The 24,326-nt window shown below is 46.4% G+C and overlaps 1 protein-coding gene across 12 annotated transcripts in view; it reads right to left on the bottom strand.

Annotated features, from left to right (window-relative positions):
* Jakmip3 (Janus kinase and microtubule interacting protein 3) overlaps positions 1–24,326 on the bottom strand; it is a 133,610-nt gene that overhangs the window by 91,737 nt on the left and 17,547 nt on the right. For 5 of the 12 annotated variants that reach the window (XM_026781170.1, XM_026781173.1, XM_026781172.1 and 2 more), the window contains exon 1: positions 15,363–15,887. The exons of 1 other annotated variant lie outside the window; for it this stretch is intronic. The gene's annotated coding sequence lies outside the window, so the exon portion shown is untranslated. Of the gene's footprint in view, positions 1–15,362; positions 15,889–24,326 lie in introns of those variants that run through there. 6 more of the 12 variants (XM_026781176.1, XM_026781177.1, XM_026781178.1 and 3 more) reach the window with 3 other exon arrangements.

The raw sequence follows: 24,326 nt of genomic DNA, 5'->3' as shown, positions 1-24,326 counted from the left end.
AAAAAAAAAAAAACAAAAAAAAAAGAACCTAGATGTCAGGCGGCTCTATCTAACCATACGAGTCCTGAAGAGCAAGCATCTTCCACACAGGCTCAGGCAGATGGATATAGTAAGAATGACTTACTGGATCTGAGGAGGTGTCCCTAAACCAGCACACGACTCTAGATGACACAGAGCAAAGGAGGAGGGTCTTCAAACCTATGACCAAGTCTGGGAATAAAAATTGAGTGGCAAGTCTAATAAGAACAGCTCATCTGATAAAGATGCTGGTTATCCAAGCCTAACAATCTCAGTTTGATCCCCAGAACCCATGAAAAAGTCTAGATGCAAAGGCATGCATTTCTAAACCCAGGAGTAAGATGGGAGACAGGAGAATCATGGGCCAGGGGACTCTGGAGTGAACTGTACAGCAGCAGAGGCAAGACGGACTGTGCTTCAAAACAAAGTGGAGTGGAAAGCTGACCCCACCCCCACCAAAATAGAAGTTGTCTTCTGGCTTCTACACATGCATCCATGTGCACACTGGTACACACACACACACACTCTCTCTCTCTCTCTCTCTCTCTCTCTCTCTCTCTCTCTCTCTCTCTCATGGTTCATACACACACACGGCTCATACACACATACGCACACACATAATGTTTAAAATAAAAAAAAAAAGAACTGGGTAGTGTAAAGCTAAATAGACATGCAACAGAATGAACCCTAGAAGGAAAGCCTCCAGTGTGTGGGCTTATACACAGACTCTGATCTGCACTAGCTTCTTTTTAGGCTGCATATGAGTAAGGCATTTTGACAAGGGCGCTGACTCAGGGGAAGCAGGACAGACTTCCCAGATCACAGTGCTGAGGAAACTGCAGACCTGTATGCACCCCAGCACGGCTGGCTGGACCCTGGCCTCCATCACATACAACAACTAACCGAAAGCAGATGAGTCTTCAAGATAAAACCACAAAACTCTTAGACCAGCAGTTCTCAACCTGTGGGTCACAACCGCTTTGGGATCAAATGACCCTCTCACAGGAGTTACCCTAAGACCATTGGAAAACACAGATGCTTACATTATGTAAATTACATTAAATTTAATTTACATTAAAATTTTAGTTATGAAGTAGCAATAAGAATAACTTTATGGTTGGGGGGTCACCACAGCATGAAGAATTACATTAAAGAGTCCTAGCGTTAAGACGGTTGAGAATCACTGACTTCGAAGACATAACACAAGGCAAACCCCTCATGATATTAGGAGTCAGTGATTATTTCTCTGACACCAACGCAGAGAAAAATAAGACAAACTGTACTGGAGCCAAACCTTCCATGCCTGCAGGAGGGGAGAGAACATTGACAGAACATGGAGCTCGTGAGGTTTATAGCCACAGCATGCAGGTGGTGCCTATGGCACAACGAGAAAGCACATATATGACTTAAGTAAAGTCAAAAAATTCTTTACTTGGGTAAAGAATTTGAACAGATAGTCCTCTAAGGAAGATAGTCAGCAGTCAAACACATGGAAGATGCTCGGCATCACTGACTGTCAGGAAAGTAAGCAACCCCTAAGAGATACCACCTGACACTAATTAGGATGGCTGCTGTCAAAAACAAATCAGTGCTGGGGCGGGTGCGGGTGCGGGGAATTGGCACCTCGTGTATTAAAGCCGTGTGGCTGCTGTGGAGAGCGGTCTAGCGGTTCCTACAAAATTAAAAATAGAGAATTGCCGAGGGCCCCGGAAATTCCACTCCTGGGCACACACTAGGGAGAACTGAAAATAGGATCTTGAAGAGAGATCTGCATGCTGGCGTTTATAGCGGCATTACTCATACCAGCCCAGAGGTGACAGCCCGGGAGCCCATCTACAGTTGAGCGGGTGTAGTTCACGGGGGAGCAGGAAAATGTCACTGCATTTGTCACTTTCATTGGTGTGATGACAAAAGCAACACCAGAACCAGAACAGGTTTCTTCTGGTTTGTGCTTAGGAAAAGATACAGTGCCTCGCCGGAAGGTCTGCAGGCAGAAGTGCAGTGTGATGTGGTTGGTCACATGGTATAAGCAGCCAGGAAACAGGAAGAGGACAGGAAGTAGAGTTGAGCAATGAAGTCTCAAAGCCCACTCCCACTGACCCACTGCCCGCGGCAAAATTCTGCTTTACACTCCTTCCACAAGTCTCCAAGTCAGAACTACTGAGCCCATGAGGAACATTGTTCCTCCATATTGCAACAGTATTTCAACCCTAGAAGGGAAGGAAATGAGAGCACCTGCTAGGCCATAGATAGCCTTGAAGACATTGTATTGAATGAAATAAGCCAACACTTAAAGATGCTGTGTGGGAATCCACTCACTGGAGAGAGAGAGAGGGAGAAGGAGAAGGAGAGGGAGAGGGAGAGGGAGAGGGAGAGGGAGAGGGAGAATATTACAGGACAGTATTGGAGAGGTGGCTCAGCGGTTAAGAATATTACAGGACTTGCCAGGGGACAAAGAATTGATTAATGGAGACGTTTCAGTTTCCCAAGATGGAAACCATAGAGATCTGTTGCATAGAAAACAGGAATCTATTAAACGTACTAACTTGTGTGATTGTGAACAAGGATGATAAGTTCTATTTCATATCTATATTGAGAGTTAAAAGCTTAAGAAGTGGTATGAATTAGTGTCCCATGACACCATCTCTACTCTTGTTTATACATAATAGTCGCCCCCTGCAGGCGGCACCACACATTGCCCTGAGGCATCTGCAAACAGCCCGATTTCCAGTTCCTCCAGTTGCCGGTCACAAAGTTGCAGGTGCACATGGGATAGAGAAGATGACAGAGCAGGCTGGGGCCAGCATTTGGGTCATTTCTTCAGGCAAGGCCTACACTTGTTCCCTTGGGTCTATTCCAGCCCAGTGTTTGTCCAGCGCTGCAGCCTGCTGACCATATACAAGGGCAACTTGGTTTGCTATGGTTAGTACTCAGACTCTATGAAGAGCCCACAAGTCATAACCTGGACATGAGCAACAGAAAACAATCTCCGTGGAGGTTCTGAGAGAGACAAGTTTAGCATGGACCTATAAAGGAAAAAACGGTTTTTAACAGGAAAAATCATAATTTCTTTATTCTAAATAATGTAAGTTTGCTACCTTGGGGTACGGGGCATGGGGGGATGACCTCACTAGTGCCCAGATGATTGTAAAAGAGCATGAGGTCCTGGAAGAGGCCCTACCTTCTAGTAAGCATGGAATGTGCCAGCGGTGCTGCCGAGTTTTATGCCAACTTGACACAAGCTCAAGTCATCTGAAAGCAGGGAGCCTCCACTGAGAAGGAGCCTCCATTGAGAAGGAGCCTCCATTAGATCTGGCTGTGAGCCTCCACTGAGAAGGAGCCTCCATTAGATCTGGCTGTGAGCCTCCATTGAGAAGGAGCCTCCATTAGATCTGGCTGTGGGCCTCCATTGAGAAAGAGCCTCCATTAGATCTGGCTGTAGGACCAGGATCTTTAATTAGTCACTGAGGGTGGAGGGCCCAGGCTATTGTGAGTGGCACAATCTCTGGCCTGGTGATCCTGGTTGCTATAAGAAAGCAGGCTGAGCAAGCCATGATGGAGCAAACAGTGAGCAGCACCCCTCCATGGCTTCTGCATCAGCTCCTGACCCCAGGTTCCTGCCCTGCTTGAGTTCCTGCCCTCACCGCTTCTGCTGATGAACTGTTATACAGAACTATGAGGAAAATAAACCCTTTCTTCCCAACTTGCCTTTGGTAGTGGTGTTTCATCATAGTGACAAGGCAATGGGCAAGTACAGAACACTGTCCATAGCACTGAGAGGGCTGACTGGTTGGTGGGAGGGGAAAGCAACCTCATGGATATTGTTTTTCTACTGCAAAACTCTAAGTGGATTAAAGAGAATTGAGGGTGGGAGGAAAAAAAATATCAAAGCATGAAATCTACTGGGGCCAACTGAGAGTGAGCATTCATCAAAGCTCTGGGGGGAAGAGGCCTTCCCAGGCTTGAACGGATAAAAGGGATCCACACAGGAAAGATCGATAGCTTCACACCACGGATCTTTATTATAGACATGCAGTGCAATTAGGAGACTGATAACAGTGGGGGTCTCTTTGCAAGAATGCCGTGGGAAGTGTCTGCATTTTAAGTGAAGTTAACGGGCTGTGGGAAAAAAAGAGAGAGAGACCTTACTAGATAAAATACTAGATGAGATAATTTACAAAAATGAGAAGTAAAATTGATTTTAGAATTCATGAGAAGGCGGCTGGAGAGATAGGGCCAGTGAAAAACACTTGCTGTGCTGTCCGAGGGCTAGAGTTTAGTTCCCAGAACCCATGCTGGGAAGCTCAATACTGCTTGTAACCCAAGATCCAGGGGCTACAACAATCTCTTCTGGCCCCTGTGGGCGCACACAGATGTGTGACATTCGTCCATACAGACACTTGCCTGCACATGAATAAACAGAAAAACCTTTTTAAAAAATCAAGAAAGGCTGAGGATAAAGCTCACTTGGTCTGGGTGTGGTGTCCATGTCTTTAATACCAGCACACAGGAGGCAGAGACAAGTAGATCTCTGAGTTTAAGGCCAGTCTGGGACAATACAGCAAGTTCTGGGGTAGCCAGGGCTACATAGAAAGATCCTCCTAAATCAAAACAACTCTGAGATTCCATCTTAGACCTGTCAGAATGGTCAAGGTCAAAAATACCAATGACAGCTTATGCTGGAGAGGATGGGGGAAAAGGGAACACTCCTCCATTGCTGGTGGGAGTACAAACTTGTACAGCCACTTTGAAAATCAGTATTGTGATTTCTCAGAAAATTAGGAAGCAACCTTCCTCAAGACCCAGCAATACCACTTTTGCGTATATACCCAAAGGATGCTCAATCATACCACAAGGACATGTGCTCAACTATGTTCATAAAAGCATTATTCCTAATAGTCAGAAGCTGGAAACAACCTAGATGCTAGATGCCCTTCAGCCAAAGAATGGATAAAGAAAATGTGGTACATTTACACAATGGAGCACTCAACTGTAAAAAGTAATGACATCTTGAAGTTTGCAAGCAAATGGATGGATCTAGAAAAAAAAACATATTGAGTATGGTAACCCAGACCCAGAATGATAAATATAATATGTACTCACTCATAAGTAGCTTTTAGACATAAAGCAAAGAAAAAACAGCCCACAGTCTACAATCCCAGAGAACCTAGACAACAAAAAGGATTCTAAGAGAGCCATATATGGATCTACATAGGAAGGAGTAAAAGACAAGATCTCCTGAGTAAATTTGGAGCATGGGGATCATGGGAGAGGGTAGAAGGAGAGAGGAAGGGAGGGGAGCGGAGAAAAATGTATAGCGCAATAAAAACCATTTTAAACAAAGAATAAAAAAAAAGCTCAGACCATGAGCTACTTAAAGTAGCCTCAAGGGCTGGGAAATAATGAGTTTTATTGTGTCATATACACAATAAATAAGTAGCTTGTAGTTACTGAATAAGCAAGTCATGGCATCTCACAATTGTGTTCCTTCTAGTGAAAACATCTGTAGGGGAAGCTGTGCAAATAAAAGAAAGAAAGAAAGAAAGACCCTGCTACAAAATAAACAAATAAATAGATAAATAAATAAATAAATAAATAAATCAGCAAAAGAAAGAAAGAACAACACACACACAAAAACTCACTTGGTAGAGTGCTTGTCTAGAACACATGAAGCCCTGGGCTCAGTCCTTAGCACCACATAAACCTGGTATGGACCTTTAATCACAATGCTTGGAAGATGGAGTCAGAAGGATCAGAATTTCAAGGCCATCCTTAGCTACATAGTAAGTTCAAGACCACCCTGGTCAACGTGAGACACGGTCTAACACACACACACACACACACACACACACACACACACACACACACACACATTATTCCACACTCAAGAGGGAGGCTGAATCAGGAACATCAAAACTCTGCCTCAAAAATATCTAATAGAACTGGGTGGTGGTGGCTCATGCCTTTAATCTCAATACTTGGGAGGCAAAGGTAGGCAAATATTTATAAGTTCAAGGCTAGCCTGGTCTACAGAGTGACCAGACCATGTTCCTCCTGAGAAGTTCATGCCAAGCACACACCAGAGAGACCAAGCTCAGACACCAGAGGAGCTGGAGTGTGCAGCCAGGACAGCCACCCCTGGGGACAACCTCCCAGACAGAGCAGAAGCCCTAAGCCCCTGGGAGGAGGGCACCTGGGCCACTGAGGATCTAAAAGTAAGTTCCTCCTCCTTTCTGCCTGCTCCAGGAACCAGATGGTGCAGGGAAAGCAGCCATAAGCACTGACTGGAGAAAGGAAAGCCTCTGCAGACAGAGTCCTAGGTCAAGCAGGTAGAGCCAGCTGCTGCCGGGGCAAATAGGAAGACTCTCATACACAGCAGGCGGAAATGCAGAAGCATTGCAGCAGCTTCAAATATAGCAATGCCACCGAGTGGTGGCGGCGTACGCCTTTAATCCCAGCACTTGGGAGGAAGAGGCAAGTGGATCTCTGTGAGTCTGAGACGAGCCTGGTCTACAAGAGCTAGTTCCAGGACAGCTAGGACTGTTACACAGAGAAGCCCTTTCTTGGAAAACAAAACAAAAGGAAAACAAGCAATGCCGTGCCTTGATATACCTAAAAGGGAAAGTGATGTCCCATCAAAAGCCTGCACACAAACATTCCCAGCAGAGCTAGTCATTTCAGTCTAAAGGTGGGAACCACCCAAAAGTTCACCAGATCATTAGCCAATAAACAGTAAACAAGATGGGGTCCATCCACACAAATGACTATTGCTCAGTCATGATAAAGAATGGGGAACCAATACGTTGTTGCAAGATGAGTCTTGAGGACACTGTTCTCGATGACGACAGAAGCCAGGCATGAAGTACCACATGTAAGGTTCTGTTTACACGAAATACCCAGAATGGGTGAAGCCACGGAGGCAGGAAATACAGTGGGGGTCACTGTGGCTGGGGCAGGCACATGAGGGACGTTACTGCCAAAGGGTTCAAAGTTCAGGGTTGATGGAAATGTTCTTAATTCATAAAGTCTCACGAATTCTGCTTCTGTCGGTAAACTGTGTGTTGTGTGAGTTACAGTTATTACAGTGGTACCCTGAGGTTACAGATGTGTGCCTCCTCACCCAGTTAACTATCTTGAAATTTAAACAAAAACAAATAAAATTTCTAAGTAAGTCATATACAAAAAAGTTACTAATGAAGATATTAGAAAAATATTTTTGAACTGAATAAAAATGCAAACACAATATACCAGGATTTATGGGACATATTAAGAGTAGGGAAAAAAAGGAACCATCACGACAATAAACTGTTTTGTTTATTATCAGTTTTTAATTAAGCAAATTCTTACATTGGAGAGCTGGTAAGATGGCTCAGTTGGTAAAATAATTTGCTATCAAAGCTAACTGAGTTCAATCCCTGGGACCCAGATGTGGAAGGAGAGAATTAGCTCCCGCAAGTTGTCCCCTGACTTGCACGGCTTGTGGCATGTGTGCACCCACCCACCCACATACACATACAAATCAATCAACCAATAAATGGTTTTAAATAAAAAGTAAGAAATCCCCCTTTTTCCCAAAGATTTATTTATTTATTAAGCATACAAAGCTCCTCCTGTTTTGATTATTATATGGTGCGGGGATGTTTTTCTTTGATCCAGTCTGTTTGGTGTTCTGTATGCTTCTTGAATATTCAAAGGCATATCTTTCTTTATGTTGGGAAAGTTTTCTTCCATAATTTTGTTCAAAATATTTTCTGGGCCTTTGAGCTGTGACTCTTCTCCTTCTTCTATGAGAACTCAAGAACAATGGCAATGGGTTTCTGATCCTACTGCATGCACTGGCTTTGTGGGAGCCTAGGCAGTTTGGATGCTCAACTTACTAGACCTGGATGGAGGTGGGGGTTCCTTGGACTTCCCACAAGACAGGGAACCCTGATTGCTTTTCGGGCTGAGGGGGGGGGGACTTAATTGGGTGAGGGGGAGGAAAATGGGAGGCGGTGGCGGGGAAGAGACAGAAATCTTTAATAAATAAATAAATTTAAAAAAAAGCTCCTCATGCATGTACATCTCCATGCCAGAAGAGGGCACCAGATCTCATGACAGATGGCTGTGAGCCACTATGTGGTTGCTAAGAATTGAACTCAAGACCTCTGCAAGAGCTGCCAGTGCTCTTAGGCTCTGAGTCATTTCTCCAGCCCCAAGAAATCCTTTTTTATTTTATTTTATTGGGATTTTTTTTTTGAGACAGAGTTTCTCTGTAGCTTTGGAGCTTGTCCTGGAACTAGCTCTTGGAGACCAAGCTGGCCTCAAACTCACAGAGACCCACTTGCCTCTGCCTCCCAAGTGCTGGGATTAAAGGTGTGTGCTGCTACCATGCCCATCTGGAACATAAAAAGATTTCTAATCACGTGCAAATTCTCTTCTCTTAAGAAAATAGAGGGGGCTGGAGAGATGGCTCAGTGGTTAAGAGCACTGCCTGTTCTTCCAGAGGTCCTGAGTTCAATTCCCAGCAACCCCATGGTGGCTCACAACCATCTACATTGAGATCTGGTGCTGTCTTATGGCCTGCTAGCATACATGCAGGCAAAGAACTGTATACATAATAAATAAATAAAAACCTTAAAAAAAGAAAATAGGAAAAAAAAGAAAAGTAAATCATGAAGAAAGACAGTAACAGAAATCAATACATTTGAAAACAGGAGAATAAAACCAATTGTATTAGAAAAAAATTGCATTAGAAAATACAATAATATTAATAAATATCTGATTAAACTGATGAAATAAAAAGAGGAAACAAAACCAACATCAGGATAGAAGGGGGTGTTATCACTCAGCCCATGACATTAAAATCCCCTAGAGAAGGATGCTCACTGGCACCTGGAGTCGTTTTGAAGTGCTAAAGAAAACCCTCAGCACAAAGGTATCTGCTGATGGAAGGCACCCAGTGTTCAAAGTATAATGGTACCAATTCTGTTCCTGCACTGATGCCTTCAGAAAAATAAAAGAGAGCACTTATCAATTCTTCTCATCAGGTCAGCCCACCCTGACACCAAGACTAGGCTGGGGAGATGGCTCAGTCAGCAAGCATGGGGGCCTGAGTCAATCCCTAGAACCCATGGGAAAGTCTGGGCATGGTAGTGTGCGATTGTAATCTCAGTGTTCAGGCAGTTCCTCAGGCCTGTTGTCCAGATAACATAACCTAATTGGTGATCTCGAGGCCAGTTAAAGACCTTGTCTCAAAAAATAAAGTGGATGGTTCCTAAGGCACCTGAGGTTGACTTCTGGCATCCATGCAAAAGGACACCACACACAACACACACACACACACACACACACACACACACACACACACACACACACCACTAGCAAAAAATATTCCAAAAAGAGAATATCCCTCATGAGGATGGATGAAAATCTCTTAACAAAACGAGCTACTCCAATTCACCAGTAAGTTTTATCACATGGGGACATATTAAAGAAAATTGGGTAAATAGTTTGAAGTGAATCCATTCAATTTATCACTATATTCATATACTGAGAAATAACTTCAAAAGATGCAGAAGTCTTTGAAAACATTCCAAATATATCCATCCACGATTAAAACTTAAATGAATTAGAAATGAAAGGAAACACCATCAGGCTGGTCAACAGCAGTTACTTAGAAACCATAGCTGAGTTGATGAGGTGGCTCAAGTGGGTGAAGGCACCAAAACTGAACCAGTTTCTATACAGTGCCCTCTGCCTTCCACGTGTGCACCTTGGCATGTGTGCCTATACCCCCAAGAAATGCAAACGTGTAATAAAGACTATAACTAACAGCACACGCGAAGAGGGAAGAGCTATTTGCTATTTCCTTTTCTCTAAAACGGAAACCAATGCAAGAGCCTCTCTCCTTATTACTTCTGCTCAAAGCTGTACAGGGGAAAATGTTAAAGGCCATGCTAAAGGGAGAGAAAGACTCACTGGTAATCACACAGGATGTGGTCATCTCCATAGAAAGGCCTGAAGGGGAAGATGGCTCAGCTGTTAAAGGCTTGACTCACAACCAAAATGTAAAGGCCCAAAGAATCTACCAAGAGTTTGGAAAGTTAAAATGATAGAAAGGTGACAGAGAGGCCGGGCGATGGTGGCGCACGCCTTTAATCCCAGCACTCGGGAGGCAGAGGCAGGCGGATCTCTGTGAGTTCGAGACCAGCCTGATCTACAGAGCTAGATCCAGGACAGGACAGGCTCCAAAGCCACAGAGAAACCCTGTCTCGAAAAACCAAAAAAAAAAAAAAAAAAAAAAAAAGAAAGGTGACAGAGAAAAATAATTTACGTTCTTCAATGGTGTTCACCATTATATTTCTGTATTGCAGCAGCAATTTTGCTTTAAAATGATTCAATACACCATAGCACCAAAATAAAATGAGATACTTAGATATAAATTTAACAAAATAGTTACAGTGTTTGTGCACTTGGAGCTAGGGGGTATTCATGAGGAGAAATTAAAGAATCCTGAAGTACACAGAGAAATGAACTACGTTCAGGGACTGGGGGAAAGTGATGTGGCTATGATGCTGTTTGAAAAAATAATGAGCCAGTGAAAATCCGAAACAAACTGCTTCTTAATAAGTATCGAGAAAGAAGTACCTAAATTACCCAAGCCATGCTGGGAAACAAAGGACAAAATTGGACTCAGATATTTCTACCTGATTTCAAATTTACAATAAAGCTATAGCAACCATGGTAGCGTGGCTTGGCGTGAGAACTGGTATACATCTGGGAGAAAAAGAGAGAGAAAGAAAAACACATCCTCATACTGTGTAGTCACTGATTTATGACAGAGGGTCCAAGAGAGCTTCGTGACAGTTGGTCTTTCAACTTGATGGGATTTGGAGTCACCTAGGAGGGACACCTCTAGGTGTCTCTGAGGGCATTTCTGGGGAGGTTTAAATGGGGTGGGAGGACCCACCATTGAATGTGGGCAGCGCTGTCCTATGGAATGGGGTCCCAGAATGGAAACAAAGGGAAAGGGGAAGCCAGTTCTTCCCCAGCATTCACCCATTTGCTTCCTGACTGAACGCAGCACGACCAGGCTCTCATACCAGCGTTGTCGAGCCTTCCCCACCATGGTGCTCTCCTAAGCCTTAAGCCAAAATCAATCCTTTCTCTTTCCTGTCTTAGTCAGGATTCTATTTCTGTGAAGAGAGAACGTGACCACAGCAGCTCTTCCAAAGGAAAACATTTAGTGGGGCTGGCTTACAGTTCAGAGGTTTATTGTCATGGTGGGGATTATGACAGCCTGCAGGCTTACATGGTGCTGGAGGGTAGCTAAGAGTTCCACATCTTGATCCGCAGACAGCAGAAGGAGACATGTTGGGCATAGCTCAAGATCTCAACACCTGCCCCTCTAGGAACACACTTCCTCCAACAAGGCTACACCTCCTGATAGTGCCACTCCCTATGGGCCAAGCATTCAAACACAAGAGCCTATGGGACCATATCTATCCAAGCTACCACATTACCTTAAGCTGGTTTTGTCAGGTACCTTGCCACAAGGATGAATAACCACTGTCAATTTAATGGAGAATAGGTAGCCTTTTCATCACGCTAGGAGAACCGTCATCTACATCTACATGACACTCCATGACCAATAGAGACCACCTGAAATGGATGGAATTTATGCCCTGGCAATGCTGAAGCACGCATGGGCAGTCCGTATATGGCGGTTCTGTTGAACTTGTCCATATTGGGTTTCATGGTCTAAGTTGATGAGGATGACTGCCCAGGTCTCTTCCTCAAGAGGGTACAAGACCTCATCACAGATGGTTGTGAGCCACCATGTGACTGCTGGGAACTGAACTCAGGACCTTTGGAAGAGCAGAGAGTGGTCTTAACTGCTGAGCCATCTCTCTTCCCAGAGAAAGGCAAATGTGAAGGTGAAGACAGACAGCATCTTCAGAATGCTGGACCAGGAAAAGATTGCTTAGGACAAAAAATAGTGGAAACCTGGATGGGAATGGTAACGCCATAATCCAGCACTTGGGAAACTGAGGCAGAAAGATAACACATTCCAAACCATCCTGGACTACTTAGCAAGACTCCATGGAGGGTGGGCAGAGAGGAAAGAGTGGGAAGGAGATGAGGAGAGAGAAGGGAAAGGAGGAGGTTGGAGGACAGGAGAGGACACTTGCAGGTGCATAAACAGGAGAGATGGTCTGGGAAAGTTCCAGAGGGTTCCAACCTTTCCTACATCCATGTCTCAGGTTGGGCCTTTGCCCTTGATTTCATTTCCTTCCTGCTCTGAGGTCAAAGGCAGAGAGCAAGCAACCAAATCTATACCACTGCCAAGTGTGCTTTTTCATAAACTGGAGTGGGATTCGCCAGTTGGCACAGCAGGAAGCCAAGCACAGAAACCTGAGGTTAGCCCTGTGCAAATCATGGGGAGTCACTTCCAACATGCCCTTGGGCTGCAGGAACTATCCTAATCCTACCTCTCTCTTCTCGGTGGGAGAGTTCAGCAGGGGCCCACGAAGGTCACCGGAGGTTCAGTGAGGGGAACGAAGCACACAAAGCCACCCCCCACTTCTGACTCCCCTCCCACAGCCAAAATGACACTGGAGAGCAGCCACTGGTGTGGAACCGTGTGATGTGAGCATCACACAGACAGGGCTCTTCACAGCTCAGATCCTGTTGGCTGGGCGGTACCATGGCTGACCCTGACTGTATAGTGACACAGACTTCTAGTGGGGACTTCAAACCATAACAATCCTCTGAGTCAAAGGCAGCCCAGTCAACCAACCAGAAGTCAAGGTCATGTATAAGAGCAATGGTTCAGGGCTGGTGAGATGGCTCAGTGGGTAAACATACCTGCTGCACAAGCTTGGAGACATGATTTTGATCCCCAGATCTTATGTCATCTGACTTCCACATGCACAGCCACCATGCTGTGCACACACACATGCACACACACACATGCACACGCGCACACACACACACACACACACACATGCACTTTTTCTAGGTTGGTGTGCAACTCTCAGCTATCCTCCTGCCTTAGTTCCCTGAGGGCTAGAATTACAGGTGTGCTGTGCTGGTTAATATTAATTGTCAACTAGGCAGACTCAAGAATCACCTGGGAGACAAATCTCTCATATATGTAGGAGATTATCTTATGTCAACTGAAGTGAAAAGACCCATCTTAATTGTGAATGGGACTGTCCCCTAGGCAGGACATCCCATACTGAAAAAAAAAATGGAGCCAGAGAGCTGAGCCCAAATATTCATCATTCTCTGCTTCTTTACTGCAAGCGCAAGATGAGCAGCTGCCTCAAGCTCCTGCTTCCAGGACTTCTTCTCCCTCCCTCTTGATGGGCTGGACTTGTGAACTATGAGCCAAAATAAGCCCTTTCTCCCATAAGAAGTTTTGTAGGGTAATGTTATAGAAACAGGAAAAGTAATTAAGACATTCCTATCCCCTACTCTTAGTTCAGAGAGCATTTAAACAAACAGCAAACAAAACTACTGAACTGGGTTCCATGTGTAGCACCGCCTGGCTCAGAACTTTCTATGTAATTTTCTATGGACCAGGCTGGCCTTGAACTCACAGAGATCCACCTGCCTCTATTTCCTGATTGCTGGACTTAAAGGCATACACCATCAAACCCTGGTTCCAGAGAGAATTTTAATAAGTTCACAGCCTAGGGAAAGCATCACCTTGGGCAGGACTTCTCCTTTCTTGGATTAACCATCCCATTTTCTCAGTTAAAGCTGAAGTCACTCCATATCAAGCACAGAGGTTAGGCCCATGGCTTCATCCTTCTCCTTGAGTGGAACACTTTTTACCAAGCTCGACTGAACCACCAGGCAAAGAATCCAGTTCCTGTGAGGCCAGCCTTTCCAGCTCTGTGTTGCTGACATGGCCCCTGCGACGCCCATGCTCGGAGACACCATCAGAATGACAACACATACAGCGCTGGGCACACATCTCAAACTATCCCAGTATCACAGCTAGTATCACTAGCTCCCCTAGTACAGCTCCTGGGGTCTTCCAGGGGACACCCAGTGCAGAGCAGGCAGGGTGCTACCTTCGATCTGGCCAAGTGTGTGATGAGGAATCCTTCCTAGGCAGGGAGAGGGAAGGCACTGGGTGCTAGGCTAGGCATGGAGGACTCAGTCTGTGCTCCTCACATCACCTGATGCTCAGCCGTTCTCTGTTGTCTAGGGGATAGAGATTGCATGCTGGTGCTCACCTCCTCAAAGGCTGCAATCCAAGAAGTCTCAGGTCTCCAACTCTGATCTTGCATTTGAATGAGGAAGATTAACCTGTTTGCAATCTCTTCTCACATTATGAATCAATAACAAAATGACAGGCGACGGCCTGCAAATGTAGCCTTCGTGCGCAGGTTCGTGGCTGCTCAGATGCCTCGTGACATCATTAGGATAACTTAGTTATTGCCAATTACTTGCTATACCTTTCCAATGTGGCTCTGCCAGCCTCAGTCAACATTGGGTTTCCTCTCAGCAACTGGAAAAACTGAGGCACCCTGCAACAGTGATGGCTCCCTTCTAAGATAACGAGGATATCTTTTGATACAAGCTGCCGCTTCCCCTAGTGCTTTGCTTAGAAGTGATTTCTAGCTGGGCGGTGGCAGTGCACGCCTTTAATCCCAGCACTCAGGAGGCAGAGGCAGGCCTATGAGTTTGAGACCTGCTTGGTCTACAAGAGCTACTTTCAGGACAGGCACCAGAGCTACACAGAGAAACCCTGTCTCGATAAAACAAACAAACAAAAAAAAGAAGGAGGAAAAGTGATTCCTTACTAAGTTTTAAAGAGAAGACACTCTCCAATCATAGGACAGGCAGAAGATAAGGATGGAAGCGGCCAAAACCACACAAGGAAACAAGAGGCAAGTCCAACCCAGCACCCCATTCATCTGGGAAGGGGAAGGCAGTGGAGGCTCCCAGGCTGGGCCCAGAGTTTCCAGAGGCTCTGCTCATGGGATTTTTGTCTCCATGGAACCGAGCAAAGTTGCCACCCAGATCCTCCAGCTCATCCCAGCTGCCAGCGACAAGGCTCCACTTGCAGAATCAGTTAAACGGACAGCCATGTTTTAAAGGAACACTATGAGAGAATCAGGCCCAGGCACCCCCCAAGCTCGTGCAAGAGTGTGCATGTAAAAGCAGACCTGGAATATCTTCCTCTGCATGTTCCTGCACACTCAAGATACCACACTGCTAACTGTTAGCATGTATATGTGCATGCTAAATATAGCAGAGAATTCAAGCAGAATAAACCTGGAGAGGCAAACCTTAGCCCAGTCAGAAAATGACAAAGCATTTACAGTACTCAGACACATACTCACAGTCTCAAGCCTCAGGTTCTGCTCTTTGCCCATCTCTCATCTAGATGCTGGGACTCTCTCTGTTTGCCCAGACTCAGCTTGGCGTGTGCAAATCAGCTCTGGAGCTTCCGTGACTCAGCAAAGAACTCTGCTTTTATTTTTCAGATGGGTTTGACCACGCCGTAACTGCATCCAGGGGGAGGAACCATTCTCCAGCTGTTTCTAAGCAGAGCCCGGCAGCCGGCATGGCTGAAGCTCTGTCCAAAAGCAGAGGGCTTCTGCCGTACTCTGGGCTCACTCGCTGGAGATGGAGGCCCGGAGCTCAGGATGAGCACAACCGGGGAGGCGATGGCACTGCACCACTGTGGGGATCCTGACTGCTCTGAGCTGCACAGCCAAGGGAGGAAGGCTGGCTCCTGAGAGGATCTAGACAGCTCCTTACATGAAAGGGAGAGGGAGGAGCAGAGGCCCGCGCTGGACAGCTCCTACTCTGAGATTGGGTGGGTCCCAATCTCAGGCTGCTTCTGCACACATTCTGCTTCTCTCTTCCTCTGGGGTGCCGAATCCCCACAGGGCTCTTAGGGCACTATAAGGTCACTAGCAGAATGTGTTTCCACTAAGAAGGGTATGTTCGTTCTGAAGGGCACGTAGGGAGAAGACTGAATAAAGAAAGTGGAAGAGAGCCGTTGAGCTCAGCACCATGGTCTGAGTGACTCTGGGGAACACTGCTGGCCTGAAAAGCAATTTCTTAGAAAGTGTGGGTTCCCCCGGCAGCAGGCGGCACTCTGGCCCCAGCTGGTTTGCTTGAACTGGGGAAGAAGCAATTAAAATAACCCTGACTGCCCTGCCAGGGCATAACCACCAGGAAAAGAACTGTGACTACAGCCAAGTCTAGATCCAGGGGAGATATGGGCACCCAGGCCTGGCTCTCCAATGCTAACCAGGGAGACCCTGCATGCCCACTTTGCTGCCACCAACCCTGCCCCACCCCTAGTACACTGGCCTGTACCACCCTTTCCTTCCACTGGCCTCTTCTAGTCAGGCCCCAAAGTCATGCCCTCCCCACAAACTAGATCCAACTGGCATCACACTTCACAGAGAAGACAGATAATGATACAATGTAGCCCACTAAGTCAGGAAGGCCTCTACCTGCTGTCTGTCAGGGTCTGGCTAGTTCCCATCTATTAGAACAAATGACCTGTTTGTGGCGACAACAGTGACACTCTGCAAAGATGCTGTCCTATGCCCCTTCTTGTCCTAACTCACCTGGCAGTCATGGCAGACTCACAGCCAATCACTGAGGTTCTTCCTCTTTCACAGGTGAAGAATCTTAGGCCAAGCCTCCTGCCCTCCACCCCACAACTAATCAGTGTGATGTGGGATGGGGAGTCTGAGGTCAGGGTCCCAAACCACTCCCTGGACTGTAGCACAAGATGGACCATGAAGCCAGACCATCAAACCCCGTGAGGCCAGCCTGAGTCTCAGCCCCAGTTTGGAGGACAGCTCCTCTCCCCCCATGTCAGGAGCAGACCACTATTAGAACATACACAGGTTTTGTTTTATTTTGCAATACACATGGTGACACACTGAGCCAGGCAATGCTCTTAGAACAAAACATGGCGCACTGGAAGAGAATTGTAGCAACGTTTCCAGTAACACAAAAGCATAAAACTGGAAGCAACCTAAAGGTCCAACAATGGAGAAAGAATCTACCCCAACCTCAAAAGACAAACACTAGCGTCTAATGGCACCATTGACAGGTGCCCTGTGTCTGTGCTGCCAACGGGTGAGACAGAAACAGCTTATTGCTAAGCTTTTGAAAAGCTGGCTGAAAATGTATATACACACCCACCACATGGTGGGTCCCAGGCTCAAGTCCCAGCATGGTGAGAAAGAAAAAGTGTGTGTGCATGTGTGTGCCCACAAGTACATGTGCACCTTTGCATGAGCTCCTCACAACAGTCCCACAAAAGTCACAAACATAAAAAGCGCGGGCTGTGGACATAGCTCAGCAGGTAAAGGCACAAGCTGCACAAGCCCTAAACTTGAGTCTCATATCTTACTCACTGTTTCTAAAAAGTCTGCACGTGCATATACCAAACTATCACATGGTTTTTACCTCTAAGTCACAGAAACCCAGAGGACTTGACCTTCTGCTTTGTGTATTTCTGAATTACATGCATTGTAAGACTATGAATATGTATTGTTACGTCAGGAAAATCTGTTTTTCATTTTAAAACAAACTTATTCAAATGTGTTAACCAGGTGCGTTCATTTGTCACCGCAACAAAAGTGTCTCCCAAAGGCTGTCCTTTCTCGGCCTCAGAAAGGGACACCCTTCTCGAGTCCCCAGGCTAAAAGGGAGTAGAAGGGACAGGGTCTGGGCACCACTCTAAGGTATGCCCTTCAGTGCAGCTAACCGATGTAAAACATATCTGTTGCCTGACTATAAAAATAAAATATAACCAGTCTGGGAGGGGAGGGGAGGAGATGGGAGGCAGATGAATCTTTATGAGTCTGAGATCAGCCTGGGCTACACAGTGATACTCTGACCTTAAAAAAAAAAAAAAAAAAGAATTCTCTGGGGGCTGGGGAGATGGTGGAGAGATGGCTCAGCAGTTAAGAGCACGCACTGCTCTTATAGAGGGCCTGATTTCCTTTCCCAGTACCCATGCCAGGTAGCTCACAATTGCATTCATGTGCACAGACACATATGCATACTCATAATCTCATATACATAATTAAAAACATAAATCTACTCATTGTAGAGAACTGGGAAAACAAAGGCATGATAAGAAAGCAGCAATCCTTCATGGACCTCCTGCAGAAGCCCTTCCAGGGCTGAGAACCAGGGCTCAGCCCCCAGAGTAGAACCAACAGACTAATAGGAGTGGGCCCTAGGGCCAACCTGAAGAATGGAGCTTCAAATAACAGGGCCACTCCTGTCGCAGCACTTGGGACACTACAAACTGCCCCCTAGGGAATCTTGTGTCATCTTTCCTGTCACCAAGAGGCCCCTGGATTAACCTCTGCCAGCCTCACCCTTGTTTGCCCTTCCCATTAGGGGGCCACTGTCACCTCTTCAGAACTTGGGTACTGAGTCCCAGACTCATAGACCTGCCACCTCATCACTGGAAACCCAGCTCCATACACCCTCCCTCTGGTCCCTCAGGGATGCCTCAGACCTGTCAAGTCCAGACAATCTTCCCCCACACCCAGAGTCCATTCTCCTTTTCACTTCACCTCCTGATTCACCACCCACTAATCAGCTGAGTGAACACCTCACCCCTGCCTCTCCTGCATCTCACAGCCCCACCACCCATCAGCTTCTGCCAGGAGCAAGGGGCTCCTGTGTCCCACCCCTGGCCAGGCCTCCCACGGCAATCGCTCGTACCTTAGACCTATTTTCATTACTCCCATGGGAAGCTCTGTACTGTCACCTCACACTATATCCATGACCATCCAGTTATGGCTTCATGTGCTGTAGAGCATAAGCAGAAGTGATGTCATACTCTGTAGAGCCTTTTGCCCAGCACCGTTCTCTTGATGTTTATCCACAATGGGGAGTGTAGATCTCCATTTGTTTCCACTGTATCCCCACAGATGTTTTAAAAAATCACATTACTGAGTGTTCCACCTCCTCTCTATCGATGAGGAGTGAGGCGGTTTCTATTTCCATGTTTTCATAAATGGTGCTACAGTGAAACCCTGCTATGACTCTGACATTACCTGCTCAGGTATCATTGAAGCGAGTACCCAGGGGAGGGCGGTGGCTAGCAAAGGGGAACAGGAATCCTGACTTTGTTAAACGTTGGAGCTTGTCCCCAGAGTGGTGGCCAGTCGTGGTAAACTGCTTCCTCACCACAGCTGGCCATGCTCCGTGTTAGTCACGCTGACTGAGTCTGATTTGCTTTCCCTAGTAACTGACGAGAGCCATCTTAGATGTGTTTGTTGGCTGCTCTGGCCTCTGTGTCCACGGCTCATGTGGTTCCTTCCTTCCCCCTCTGTCTCTGTGGGAGTAATTGTCAATTACTGCCTTAAATAAGGCTTTCTTGGCTATTAACCCTTTACTGGTTGTCACTAGTTTTATTTTTCCTTCGGGGTTTAGATTGTCTTCTCTCTACAGAGATGTTAATCATTTTATCCATCTTTTCCTTTTTTTATTTTTTTAATTTATTTATTTATTAAAGATTTCCGTCTCTTCCCCGCCACCGCCTCCCATTTCCCTCCCCCTCCCCCAGTCAAGTCCCCCTCCCTCCTCAGCCCGAAGAGCACTTAGGGTTCCCTGACCTGTGGGAAGTCCAAGGAACCCCCACCTCCATCCAGGTCTAGTAAGTTGAGCATCTAAACTGCCTAGGCTCCTACAAAGCCAGTACGTGCAGTAGGATCAGAAACCCATTGCCATTGTTCTTGAGTTCTCAGTAGTCCTCATTGTCTGCTATGTTCAGAGAGACCGGTTTTATCCCAGGCTTTTTCAGACCCAGGCCAGCTGGCCTTGGTGAGTTCCCAATAGAACATCCCCATTGTCTCAGTATGTGGGTTCACCCCTTGCGGTCCTTAGTTCCTTGCTCGTGCTCTCTCTCCTTCTGCTCCTGATTTGGACCTTGATAATTATGTCCAGTGCTCCAATGTGGGTCTCTGTCTCCTTTCATCACCTGATGAAGGTTAATATTCAGGAGGATGCCTATATGTTTTCCTTTGGGTTCTCCTTATTTAGCTTCTCTAGGATCACTAATTATAGGCTCAATGTCCTTTGTTTGTGGCTAGAATCCAAATGTGAGTGAGTACATCCCATGCTCCTCTTTTTGGGTCTGGCTTACCTCACTCAGGATAGTGTTTTCTATTTCCATCCATTTGTAAGCAAAATTCAAGAAGTCCTTGTTTTTTACTGCTGAGTAGTACTCTAATATGTATATGTTCCATACTTTCTTCATCCATTCTTCCATTGAAGGGCATCTAGGTTGTTTCCAGGTTCTGGCTATTACAAACAATGCTGCTATGAACATCGTATATCCATCTTTTCTGTGTTTTATGTTTTCATTTATTGTTTAAGAAATCTTCATTGTGTAATGTTAAAAAAAAAACCTTTAGGAGTTCTTGGAGGATTTTTTTAGTCTTGGTCTTCCCAAGTCACCCACTAACCTGGCGACTCTCACAGCATGCTGGCGCTGGCATCGGCACCAACACTGCCGCCGTTCTAAGGCTGGATGAAATCCTGGTGTCTAGAAAGCTAAATCTCTGCCTTCTTGTTCAGACTCAACCTCTCTGAGCCAACTTGCCAGGTTCGGTGAAGTCCTGTTTGGACTTTGGGACTGTCCTGAGGTTAGCGGGTCTCTGGGAAGAAGCTGATGTCTCTGGGACATTGTCTTCTTGTACACCATCATAGCATCATCCGATTTCATCTGCAAGCTTTCAAATGTTCTTCAGTGAAGTTGTATGGGGATGCGACTTGGTGGTAGAGGGTTTATCTAGATTACTGAAGGCCCTGGGTTGATCCCTAGCAACATACGCATGTGCGCGAGCACACACACACACACACACAGCACACATGCACACACACAGCACACATGCACACCGTTTTTGTTGTTTTAGATCCTTTTCATGTCACTGATAAAAATCCCTGACCAAATCAACTTAAGAGAAAGAGAAAGGGTCTATTCTGGCTCAGAGTTCAAGGGATCAGTCTATCACAATAAGGAAGTCATGGTGGGAGGCAGGAGCTTGAAGCACACCCACCATACAGTCAGATCACAGCCACCACCAGGAACAGAGAGCAGTGAATGCATGCATTGCTCCCTCTCTCTTCTTCATCTAGTCCAGGATCTCCGGAACAGGCAGATCTTCCTATCACAATTAATGTAAACCATCCATATGCATTCCCAGAGGCCTATCTCTGGATGATCCTAGGATTCGGTCGATTGGACAATTAACATTAACCACCGCATTAGTGAAGTTATATAATTTTGTCCAAAAGGTTGTACATAACTTCAAATGCAAGGAACCAGGTGCCTAATAGTTGAGAAGCATGTGGAAGGCATTTACTGTTTCCTACCACAAGTAGCAAGAAGGTGGCATGTGGGGACACCAGCTATTATGGCTGGCTTAAACCTCAACTTGCTATAAATTAGAGTCACCTGAACAGGGATCCTGATCTAAAGATTGACTGATGTGGGAAAACCCAGCCTGATTGTGGGTGACACCTTCTGGTAGCAGCACAGTTGAAAACAGTGTTGAGAGGGTCATCCTGCCTTTTGCTCCTGAATTGTTTTGCCCTGTTCCTGCTGTTGTCAATTCCTTCATTGTGAACAGAACCAGCGTTCCCAAGCTTTCGTCATGGATTAGGAGCCAGCCTTCCTTCAGGAAACTTCCAGGCACCTGGCACCAGACTGAAACTATTGAAGAACCTGCCTTGTAGACTTGTAACAGCTGTTATCCCGGGAGACACAGTTATCGTGTGACTGTTGAGGCGTTTAGCCTCAAGGAATACGCAACCACCCGGTTTAGCCTCAAGGAATACGCAACCACCCGGTTCTCAGCATCTCGGGTGCGATTAGCTATTGTTATTATTTTAAAGCTGAATTAATAAACTCATATATACATATGTCTGTATATGTACATAAATGTATACACACACAAATTCCATTGGTTCTCTTCTTCTAGAGATCTCTCACTAAAACACCAGTGATCCTTTTGAAATTGACCTTGGGATAGAAAGTTGATAAACTAATTAAGTTCTGGGAGTTTGTTCCATACCCTTTTTCCCTTTTTCCTTTTGCATCGATGATATCATATGTGGAAAACAGCTTCACTTTTTTTTCCCATTCTGATTCTACTCTTTATCTTCCTTCTATGGCCTTGGAGTTGTTCCAGCAATACTTGAGAACAGTAAGAGAGCCTCTAACTGTTCCAACTTGAGACATTCCCAGCAGTCTCCTACCTAACACCATGTTGGCTGCAGATCCACTGGAGGCCTTTCGTTGTGACCAAGAACCCATCTGTGTTCTGAATTTGCTAAATGCTTGTGTTTTGCCATCATGGGTAGATACTGCAATTTACTGAGCTATTTTCTTAGTATCTATTAGAAGAATCATTTTGTTGTTTTCTCCGTGCCCCTATAGTGGTACCTCACGCCTGCTGCTCACTGTCCTTCTTGACCAGGGTACCACCCAGACCCATTTCACCATTGCCTCTGCATTGGAAGATCTCAAGTCGAGCCTCAAACATGGGAGAGGAAAGGCCTGGCTCTTCACAGTCTCCCTAAAATGCTTCCACGCAGAGCTGATGTTGACAGGCGAGTTTTTCTCGGAGCTTAGTAGGAATTTTCAGTCTGATATCATATCAGGTAGCTCTTGGGTGTGGGGTCAGAGCACTGGGCAGGGCTTAAGGTGCAGCTCCCTACAGCAGTTTGCCCTTCCACCCCAGCCTATGAATGGGTAAGAAAATGCACTTGGGGATGGAGGAGACCTGCCTCTGGACAAAGTAGCTACAGCTCTGGCTTTGGGGCTTTTAGCTCCAGGGTTCATATTTCTGATGCCTAAATCAGCCCATCCCTTCCCCTCTCCCTTATCTATTTCTCGATTTCTTCCTCTCCCACCTGAACCCTGGGCTCGAGCCAATTCCAGCAGCATTTAAGCCCAGCATTGTGAGAGCTTGAGGAGAACGTAGCACGATTGAGACCTTGCCAGCAATCCTATTTACTGCCTTAAGTAGCCTCTGTACTCTGACAACAAAAGGTTAAAACTGGAATAACCTCCCAACAGCCCTCAGGGTTCAAATAAGCCTTTTCCTGAATGTCTGACTCCTGAGAGTCACTGCAGTTGGTGACAGTGGCAGGTAGCCCAAGCCATCGCTCTAATTTGTCCTCCTGCCTCCACTGTGAGTAGATAGGGCCTTTGCCAGTGTCTCTGAAACTTGCAAGCTATCAGCTGCCATGTTCTCCTGAGGGCACTCACACACAATGGCTTCAGTGTGGGACTTGAGGCTGGGGCATCCTGAGGGTTGGCTTGGCACCACTATCATTGTGGAGGGGGAACTGGGAAGACAGAAGAGGTGGGCCTAGTCCTGGCCTCTCCTTCCATCCATGGTCAGAGTTGCCTCCTTGCTGAGGCCAAGTCAGCTATGTTAAACACTTCCCGTAGAAAGAGGTGGACACTGGGCATTCAGGGTCCTCACCTCCTGACTCAAACTCTCAGTCCCTTTCCCTGTGCACAGAAAAGCTTGGCTTCTACAAAGACAATACTCCACAGCATCATTCTCAGTGCCAGAGGCTGATGGTGGCACAGACAGCACCACTGAGATGCACCATGATGCCCCCACCCTGCCTGCTGGCCACTGGGATCTCCCGAAGGAGAAGCAAAGGTCAGAAGAGAGAGAGAGGCTCTTCTTCACACCTGCAGAACCACAGAAGATTCGAGTATGGGTGCGTAGCTGAAAATACAGTTGTCCTCACTGTGACCAACTGTCCAGGGTTTAGACAGGTTAAAGCCACCATCCGTCAAGACCACCCAGCAATCTCACTGCATGGAGATGTGATAGCCCTACAATGGCCTTCTGCCATACCCAGCCCTGAAGGTCCCCTGAACCTTAGAACACCACAGGCCTGGAAGGTGTGGCCACTGGATTGCTGTGAGGACTCTGGAACCTAACGTGTACATTTTCAATGCACCCAGAAAAATGTGATCTCCTACTCCCTGATGCAATCCTTCCCACATGTGCAAACACACAGACACACACACACAATTGAAGTCATTCACCAATTTATCACACTAGCTAGGCCCCAAGCCCTGACCTGGGCCCACTTTGGAGTAAGTGGCACCCATAGGCTCTGGGAGCAGCACCATGTCTACTCATCTCCAGGAGCCCCACAATCTGAGTAGTACCCGGAAGGGATATGGGCCAATACACACTCACAGGAAAGAGGGTGGAGGATCCCACAACACCCCCATCTGGCCCTGGAAGGGCTGGCGGCAGGTCCTCTCACTGCGA

Source organism: Microtus ochrogaster, chromosome 8 (genome assembly GCF_000317375.1).
Source record: "Microtus ochrogaster isolate Prairie Vole_2 chromosome 8, MicOch1.0, whole genome shotgun sequence".
In the NCBI taxonomy this organism is placed as follows: Eukaryota; Metazoa; Chordata; class Mammalia; order Rodentia; family Cricetidae; genus Microtus; species Microtus ochrogaster.
The sequence above is the reverse complement of the archived record's forward strand: the minus strand, read 5'-3'. Positions and strand labels throughout refer to the sequence as shown.